General features: G+C 38.9%; 1 pseudogene across 1 annotated transcript in view; it reads left to right on the top strand.

Moving 5' to 3' along the window:
- Positions 1-289: 289 nt before the first annotated feature.
- Positions 290-7005, top strand: part of LOC101297869 — a 19905-nt pseudogene continuing 13189 nt past the window's right edge. The window contains exon 1 of the transcript XR_185137.1: positions 290-2451. The product of XR_185137.1 is annotated as an uncharacterized LOC101297869 (transcript). The remainder of the gene's footprint in view (positions 2452-7005) is intronic.

The raw sequence follows: 7005 nt of genomic DNA, 5'->3' as shown, positions 1-7005 counted from the left end.
TTTCTTGGTTTTGGTTTTTTTTATTCGATTACCAAAATTCGGTTTACCAAATCATAAATTTTCGATCGGTTTGGTATTCACCAAACCAAGTGGGAGCCCTAATAATTATCAATATTTAAGTCCTGAGATGAAGAAAGACAAAGACAATGGAAAATTCCATTAGGGCCCACTTAGAGCCTTGGACCATTCTTCTCACCAATCCAAACACATAATTCTTCCAGGTTGTCTTCCTAAACCCTAAATCCATGTCTCCAACAGTCCAACTAACTTAACCACCTATAGCACCGCCATGTCAACCGCCATCAAAACCCTCCTCACCACCATCCCAACAACCAAACTCGGAACGTACGTACAAAAATGCATCTCCTTCTTGAAAACCCATAACTCCATCAAGGAGGGAACGGTCCTTCATGGCTATTTGGTCAAGACTGGTCTCTCATCCGAGAGATGCATAGCCGTAAGGCTACTCATCATGTACCTGGATATAAGAAAACCCAAAGAAGCTACTCAAGTACTTAAAGAGTTCAAAGTGTTCGACCCCATCGCGCATAACTGTTTGATCAATGATCACGTCAAGCGTGGAAATGTCGACGAGGCACGTCGCTTGTTCGACGTAATGCCCAAGAGAAATGACGTCACGTGGACGGCGTTAATCTCGGGGCTCATGAAGTGTGGTAGGGTAAGGGAGGCAATGTGGTACTTTGAGAGGAACCCGTTTCGTAATGTGATCTCTTGGACGGCGGCGATTAGTGGGTTGGTGCAGAATGGGAGGAGTTTCGAAATGTTTAAGCTTTTTCGGAACATGTTTGAGTCTGGAGTGAGACCTAATTATGTCACGTTTAGTTCGGTTTTGAGCGGTTGTGTAGAGTTTGGTTTTGGAATGAGTGTTTTAGGGATGGTTGTTAAGATTGGGTTTGAGAAGAATGTGTCAGTTTTGAACTCGTTGGTTAGTTTGTGTGTGAGGATGGGCGAAATGGGTGTGGCTAGGAGGGTGTTTGATCGAATGGAGAAGAGAGATGTTGTTTCGTGGACTGCGATTCTCGATATGTATGTTAGGATGGGGGATTTGAGGGAAGCGCGCCGCGTTTTTTATGAGATGCCGGAGAGAAATGAGGTTTCTTGGAGTGCAATGATTGCGAGGTGCAGTCAGAGCGGCTATCCTGAAGAGGCGGTGGTGCTGTTTCGACGTATGATTGAGAATCGGTTGGTTCCAAATGTGTCTTGTTTGGCTAGCATTCTCAGTGCATTGGCTAGCTTGAAGGGTTTGCTGGTGGGAATGAGCGTCCATGCACATATTCTGAAAGGTGGACTTGAGAAAGATGCGTTTATCAGCAGCTCGCTTATAGACTTGTACTGCAAGTGTGGAAAACTGAGGATGGGCGCTTGGCGTTTGGCTTGATTTCGGAGAAGAATGTGGTTTCATGGAATTCTATGGTTGGGGGGTACTGTCTGAATGGACAAATGGAAGAAGCTAAAGTGTTATTTGATAGGATACCTGTGCCGAACAATGTATCTTGGAATACTATGGTGGGGGGTTACTTAGAAAACAAGGAATTCGATAAGGTATTTGAAGTGTTCAATGAGATGCTCTTGTGCGGAGTGACCCCTAATATATCTACTTTCTCGAGTGTGCTAAGTTGTTGCGCGAGCATAGCGTCATTAGTGAAAGGAAAGAACCTCCATGGGAAAGCAATTAAACATGGAATCCAATATGATGTTTTTGTTGGTACTACCCTTACGGACATGTATGCAAAATCGGGGGATATTGACAGCTCCAAGAAGGTGTTTGACAGAATGCCGAAGAAGAATGAAATCAGTTGGACTGCGATGATTCAGGGGCTAGCAGATAATGGTTTTGCTGAGGAATGTTTGTCGCTGTTCGAGGAAATGAGAAGAACGTCAACTGTTGCTCCTAATGAGCTCATGCTCTTATCAGTTCTTTTTGCTTGCTCTCACACTGGCTTAATCGACAAAGGGTTGCAGTACTTTAATTCAATGGTAAGTGTCTATGGTATAAAGCCAAGGGGAAGACACTACACTTCTGTGGTGGACATGCTGTCTCGATCAGGACGCCTTTCTGAAGCCGAGGACTTCATAAAGTCCCTGCCATTTGAACCTGAAACTAGTGCCTGGGCAGCTCTATTGAGTGGCTGTAACAGATATAAAAATGATGAGATAGCAGAAAGGACAGCCCGGAAGCTTTTGGAGTTGGTAGAAAGAAATTCTGCAGGATATGTGATGTTGTCGAACATCTATGCTTTGGCTGGGAGATGGATTGATGTTCGGAAGATTAGGAGATTTATGAGGGACAGGGGATTGAAGAAGAGTGCTGTTGGTTGTAGTTGGGTTGAGGTGAAAAATGTAGTCCACTGTTTCTATGCAGAAGATGCATCTCACTGCCAGCTAGCCGAGATTTCTGATCTTTTAGAACTTTTACGTCAAGAAATGCAGGTTAGGGAGTCAGGGAAGATTTGTGTCCATGAAACGATTTGTTGATTTTATTTGCCAATTTTGATTTTTACAATTACATTTTCTTTAACTTCAATTTGAGTAGATACCAAATGCAAATAAGCAAAAACACTGACAAGTCTACATGCAAAAGCATGAATCTGTCCTCTCCTTTCATATAAAAAAGCATGTCCTCAGGGACAAAAACTATCACCAGCATAGTCTGGAGATGCTATGTGATCTATCCGCCCTCTAAAAGGGTAAGTTTAATGTGATATCTACTGACCTAAGGAGAATGCCAACAAATTTATATACAAACGGAAGGAAGAGATTTCTTCACCTTTGTTTAGAAAAAATCTATACTGTCCCCCTCCAACAGTTTTGCTTCGATCAGCATCTCTGTGAATTCTAGCCGTATGCTCTCTTGTTCCATTTGAAGCTGTTGAGCCTGCAGAAAATTTTTAATTTCATGTTGGTTATAGAACTGAAATATAAAGAACCTTAAGAATTTGACTATCCTAGTGCTAAACGCTTAGCAACAAGTCAACGACAAAGGTCGAAGAGGAGAAGACTAGCAAAAGCAAACACATCTTGTTTGACATAAAGTTACCATATGTAAGGTATAACATGAAGTACCTTCAAATTGAGTTCTTCCACCATTTTCTCCTTTTCTGACAGCCTGGAGTAGACAAGACATTGAGAAATTCCATATGTCACTATTGTCCCAAGATATAAACTATTATTCCAATTAGACAAGCTCTAAGTAATGGCACCTATATAAGCTGTTGTAGCCATAAGGTGGTTTTCTTTAATTCCCACAACAAACTCACCTCAAGGCTAGATAGAACTAGCTACATGCCAGATAATGACTATAATTGCTTTGTACTTACCGTGAACGGAGCCTTTTATTTTCTTCCATCAGTTTTATCTTCTGTGGAACTACAGCACTATCAGGCTGTCAAAAAACACCACAAGGAATAGGATTAAGTATTTAACAGGATACATGTGAACTAATTATTGCACTTATTAATTAGCATGACAAAGTTGGCAGCTTCTAAGCATCCAAAAAACCTGTTCAGTATCGTGCTGGATATGAGTTCCACAGGTCCCCACGTGCCTTTTTGCCTGTTGTAGGCTCACTGGACGATCAAGATCCTTCCTCTTTACCATGAGTTCTAGTACACAAGCACAATCAAGTTAAACTCAACTTGTTGCACAAACTTATAGGTGTCAAGAAAGAAATCTTCATAAAATTCCCATTGATCAATCACTATTGACCGCGAAGTGTTTACCTTCTAGGTTCCTGACTTTGTGGACGTCTGCTGACTTTCCCAGTCGTCCAGATGAACTTTCATTTTGAGAACCACGATCCAGTGTCTCAGGCTTGTGCAAGCAGTTTCGAGTTCTTGAAGAAGGTGATTCCTGATCATCCAATTCTATGCCGGGATTTCTTATAGTATTCTGATAACCGATCAATTCACAGTGTAGACGCCTGCCAAGCTACAGAGTTAGAAGTTATTGGACTCAAAATCATAATCAAGATATGAGATTGTGAAAAACCATATATACAATAAGAACATAATATTCAAAGGATCCAATGATAATGAGCAAAACTATTTTTAAACAAATAACAAAGCTCCTATTGTCACATCCAAATATGCAAATTCATAAATTGCCAACAGAAAGAATCTTCAAACAGTCCATCGTTAAACGAAATATCTCATCACTGTCATTAAGTGGCACTTAGGAATATCTCATTGCACTTGTCTAGTGTTTTAGCAAGGCAGTGGCCACTTTCAGAGTCTATTCTACTTTAGGTAATGGATTTTGAAATTATACTTGGTTTCAGAGTACTAATTGCTAATTAATCTGCATACTTTCTATTACAAAATCATGGTTTCTTGATATATTAGACATTTCAGAGCATGTTTATATACTTCCTCAAATATCTTGCAACACAAATTACATCATTCTGGTATTTTAAATTCTTTTAAATATAATAATATTAAGATTTATTATAAGGACCATGCAGTGATGCAACTATGCAAGATGAGGCTCACCAGTACTCTGTCGTCATTTGCCGCAAACGATCTTCAAGCTTTTGGAAGAGGGGAGTCTTTTCAAAATCTTGCTTATTGTGAGTAGGCTGGATGTAATTGGCTTCCAAAACACCTATAATACAGCTACATAGATCATGACCCATATCGAACAGCTTTATCTAGATACACCTTTGAATGAAACATTGAGAATGGGAAATGTAGTCAGGGAGTTCTCACCCACAACACCTCGCCCAACAGACGTAGTTTTAAGTGCACGCCAAAATGGCTGCCAAAAAGTAGTGAATGCTGAATAAGAAAAACACAAGTGATGAAAACAAAGTTCATAGTTTTTGTTTTTATATTTTTTTTTCCTTTTGAGATTAGACAGAGCCGTAGTATACAAACCCAGGAAATATATCAACGAAATATCTCCAATTTCATAGTTTCATTAGTTTGATAACTAGAAGTAATTCTTACTAATATCTAAACCGTCAGAAGGCCAGTAAATTTTATCAGATAATCACAATGTGAGAGAAGAGAATTACCATTATTAGACGATTTCGATGGTAGATACAGAAACCATGAATATTCACATGTGGAGCTTCCTTCAAAAACCCTATATCGGCAGTTAGCACGGACTGGAAAATGAACAATGAACTAATTAGCAATAGGGGCAGGTAGTCATACCAACAAACCAAATGCAGTCATATAAAATATAAACATCACATGCGTTCCATGTACTTGCTCAATCACACAGAGTAAATAGGAAATGGGAAGGGGTAAGGGTCCTTTTTCTCAATACAGACCCACTTATGAGCAGAATACAATATTTCAAAATTTCTTCAGTCTTCGCAAATGGTTTAAGCTACAGATAAATTCATCCCACTTTCCTCAGGAAAGTAATAAGCTACACTTAATCAAGAAGACATGTTGTCCCTGGTCAGAAAACAAAAGTGCAACATGTTTACTGAGCTCCATTTTAAGGCTTTTAAATTATGGTAGTTGTCAATAATCACAAGAATTTGAGGGTGTTCCACCGTCGTTTTATTAATAAGTATCATTTAACCGTACATTGTTACAAAGAGCAGTTCATACGATGCACAAACCTTCAGATTTCCATGTGGCCTATACTCGATGATCTCAGGAAACTTGAGATCCAAGGCAACATTGTAGTGTTCAACATCTCGTCCACGCAATATTATTTTGAAGTAATTGGGTAACCGCCAATACAAAATTGATGCATACACCTATGAGGTTGAAATAAGAGCATAATTTAGTTGAGACAAATTAATTTTCATAGTTGACATCAAAATGTGAAGTCAATACTTACACGAAGAGAGAACTGAAATTGGTTGGCCACATGATGGTCAAAAATTGGTTTCCTTTTCTGACTTGTATTTTCACCATTGATACAAATATCCTGAAACAAAAAGATTATGGAAGAAAATTATTCTCATTCACTTCAAAGGTGAATTATGATATGAAGCAAAGGCAGAAACTACACCTCAGGATCAGAACTGAAATCTAGTTCCAAATCTCCATCATCATTCAACCAAAGATTGTATATGACAATTTTTGTTCCGTGAGGCCCTATGTCATCAAACTGGGAATCGGGATGGATCACTTCGTTAACAAAGAGCAGTACGTAAAGCAACATATAAAGATTTAGAAGTACTTGGCATGAGGCAAATTATAATGCTAAGATGTAATGCCAAATTGTAATTTATCAGGCTTACTTGCTTCAGCAGCTCTTCTTCTGTTGAATAAGGAGACCATTTCAACATCATGGTTAGGTTAGAAATATATTGTTGAAAACCATGTGGCATCAAGGGCTGATATGTTCCAGATGAGATGTTAAACTCATAATCCACCTGTAATTATGGAAGACCCATGAGTTAGTGCCATCGAAATTCCTATATACAGAGCTAATTCTTTGAATACAAGTATATAACTAGGAATCCTATCACACAGACTTTCACCTTTCGGTTCAACTATCAGAAAGGAAACGTGAAAGTCATGTTCACCTAGTTATACTACCCAATTTGGCATCGACATTACTGAATTTAAAAATGCATGAATTATATAGAAGGTGTTATGAGAAACTCACCATCGGTACAAGTATCTCATCATAGCCCAAGCGCCTCAAAAATGTATATGAAAGGAGACCAACACTTTGAGTCAGTGACCTGGAATGGTACACCACCAATATGAACAGAAATTAAGGACTATATAAACAAACTTTAAATGTCTAGATACAGAGATAAGCACCATCTTTATTTTCAGGATGAGGTTGTATCCTAAATCCGACATGCTGATGGCTTTCTTCACTTTCTAGTATTGGAGATAGAAACAATTATACTGGAATCTGTTTGACACTAAGAAAATAGAATATGCCTCTTTCCTAATACAACCAAGATTAGTACGTGGAACTGTCAAAAGGTTTCTACTTATATAATCCCCTCTTTTGTACAGTATTTAGAGAATTTTACAAGACTACCAATCTCCCTCTCTCTCTCTC

This window comes from Fragaria vesca, linkage group LG6 (assembly GCF_000184155.1).
Source record: "Fragaria vesca subsp. vesca linkage group LG6, FraVesHawaii_1.0, whole genome shotgun sequence".
Classification (NCBI taxonomy): domain Eukaryota; kingdom Viridiplantae; phylum Streptophyta; class Magnoliopsida; order Rosales; family Rosaceae; genus Fragaria; species Fragaria vesca.
Note: the sequence above shows the minus strand (reverse complement) of the source record. Positions and strands in the feature narration are given on the sequence as shown.